The following is a 3,144-nucleotide window of genomic DNA, read 5'->3' as shown; positions in this document are numbered from 1 at the left end:
TTTTATTTCTGAATGGTGTACATTGTACCCAATAGGCAATTTATCATCCTTCAACCAACTCCCCCTCTCCCTTTTGAGTCTCCAGGTTTCTCCATCCTATTCTATTGATCGGTGCATCTACTTTTATGCCAGTACCATGCTGTTTTGGTTGCTGTAACCCTGTGGTACAATTTGAAGTCAGGTGATGTGATGCCTCCAGATTTGTTCTTTTTGTTTAGGATTGCTTTGGCTATTTGGGCTTTTTAAAAAAGGATTTCTCAATTTTGGCAATATTGACATTTGGGCCAGATTATTGTTTGTTGTGATGATCTATCCTGCGCGTTGAAAAACGTTCAGCACAATTCCTGGCCTTTACACACTAAAATGTCTTCAGGCATTGCTGAATGTCCTTTTGGGGACAAAACTGCTGCCAGGTAAGAACTCCCAGAATAGGGTGATGTCAGTGAATATCTAAAGGATGCAAACTTAAGAAGTTTTACCCCAAAGTCTTTGTTAAAAACAGGGAGGACGGGGAGAGAGAGAGACAGAGAGAGAGAGGCAGAAAGAGAGAAGGTGGCTTTGGCTAGTACCAAAATTTATTCTTAATAGCAAATGGATTAAATAATGGAACCTCATGAAAATGAAAAGTTCGTTCCTTTTTATGGTTCAGCATGTTTCATACCAAACTTTTTTGACCCCCTACCTCCCTCTTTTCCTATCTGGGTTAACTGAGCAGTTTTCTACTTATGCACTTTCAAAATTTTTGACTTTGTCTCCAGATCCAATCAAATGTCATTGTTCCATTTTTTTAATAATATAGGTCCACTGCTACCACCCTGGTTGTAGTCTTTGTCTTCTTATATTTTTACCCTCACCAATTCTCAAAACCCAGCAGGATGATTATCTCCTTCCTGTCTGATACATTGTCCAACAAGCTCAGGCCTAATTGACTTCTTTTTTCTCTGACTCTCACAGCATGTGTTGCTTTTTTGACTTTTTTGGCATTAAGACAATTTTCTATAGGATTATCTTTTCCAGCATGTGTATCCTTTCTTCCCACCTAAATTACAAGGACCATGATTTCAAGGTCTGTGTGATGTTTTTGTGTGTGTCTAATACTACCTGTGCAAATAGTACATATCATATAGTTACTTAATAAGCCTGCACATCAACCACATGATTACCACATAAGTTAATAGTCCAGAAACATCTCTTACCACTTTAACAGTAACTTCAAAGTTACATAGGGTCGCCTAGAATATATAGAATAGATCATACCACTGACTAATCTTTTTCCAACTGCTACAATTTCAGAGGGCAAATGCCTGAAAATCTACTTTGGTGGCAGTGCTTCCAAGGAGAAATGGTGACATTACTGTGAATGAGCTTGACCTGAATGATGTTAACTACAGTATATTGCTTCATATTTAGTCCAAAGTCACAGAGAAGGCTTTTTATAAAACTGCTAATCTGAGCTGATGACTAAAAGAGAAATATTTAAAGGTCTTTCCTCCTCTCCATTGACTCAGTATAAATAGGAATGACATGCACATAGTGAGGGGAAAATGTGGTGCCATGAATAGAGATTTTTGTAGCACATTTTTTCATTGACTTTAATGAGATTCGTGTGGCTAAATGCGTTAGTGCAGTTGGCAGAGTGTCTTTTTTTCAAAGCATCAAGGTTTAGCCTAAAGTTTCAGTGAATATTTGAAATGGAGCTCGAATTAAAAAAAAAAAAAGTGGTGTTGGTCAGAGAGTTCATTGACTCAGGGAGCAGGCAAGGCCCCTACCAGTTTCAATATGAGTGAGATTTTTCATTAACACTGAGGAATTAAGGCAAGTTGCCATGGAGTTGTGGGCATTTACAAACAACTAAAAGGGTAATTACAGTGAAAGAGAATGGAAGAGGTGCCCTAGCAATGAATAATTTTCCCATTGTGCTGTTTTTTTGCTGGGCAAAATTCAGAATTCCTACATTTTCATACTTAGTTACAGGACATGCCTTTCCATAGGAAAGGCCTTCCTGATCTCTTTAAAATAATGTCCTTAACATGTCCTTAAGACAGGACTCAAAATTAAACACAGTGTAAGTCAGTCAGTCAGTCAACAGTTTTGATTGCTTTCTATTATAATGAGCAGTGTTACTGTTGTCCGGCATGTAATTATAATGCACAATCCCTATCCTTGAGGAATTTGCAATTATCTGAGAAGACTTTAAATATCTGTGAATGAGATTGATAATATGTAAATTCCAAGTGTATTGTAATATAAATGAAGGCATGTAGGATACACATATAGAAAATAGACAACCTCAAATGCTTCACATGTGGTAATTTAGTCAATCATCATTACAAATCAGTGGAAATACTGTTTATTACTATTTTACCAATGAGGAAAATGGGAACATAGAGAAGTTAGCTAAGATGCACAAGGTCACTGAATTTAATAGTGGATCAAAACGTTAAACTCATGTAATCTGACATCAGACTAAAGCACTAGTCTGTATTGAAAGAAGAAGAGAATTGCCCATTTTATCAGAACAGGAAGGAATTTTCCTACCCTTGAATGAGGAGTGTGCTGTAGATGAATGAAAAGGGAATGGGATGGGGTTGTGGGAGTCTGTGGATCTGGGGGTGGGGTTGTGGGGAGATAGCACAAAAGGATAATGCTTCAAGCAGGAGCTTGAAGGTGGAAATTAAAATGGCACACTTTGCGTGTTATCATGTAGGTGGAAGAATGAGTAGCAATTCGAATCTAGGCAATTTTGTGTAGGAGGTTAGTTGATGGTAGGTGGGAATGTAGATTGGTACAAGTTTCTAGGCAAGTAATTTTGCAGCACCTCAAGATTTGTTAATAAAATGTACATGGCTTTTGATCCAGAATTTTACAACTAGGAATACATTCCACAGAAGAACTTACACTATATTATTTGTAAAAGTGGAAAAAAAATGACAACACAAATAACCTTCAAAAGGAGAATTGTTTAATTATACAGGGTGTCCCAAAAGTCACCATATATAGAGAAAATGGGAAATTGTAGCTAAATGTACCTTTATTTAAAAAGTTCATTATAACATTTTACAAAATTGTTCCTTTTGTAGTCTCCAAACAGAACAACAGATCAAAGCAAACATCTCTCTGCCCTCCTGGAGCTTACATTCTAGA

This window comes from Propithecus coquereli, unplaced genomic scaffold (assembly GCF_000956105.1).
Source record: "Propithecus coquereli isolate 6110/MARCELLA unplaced genomic scaffold, Pcoq_1.0 Scaffold342, whole genome shotgun sequence".
Lineage (NCBI taxonomy): Eukaryota > Metazoa > Chordata > Mammalia > Primates > Indriidae > Propithecus > Propithecus coquereli.
This window is presented reverse-complemented; position numbering follows the sequence as displayed.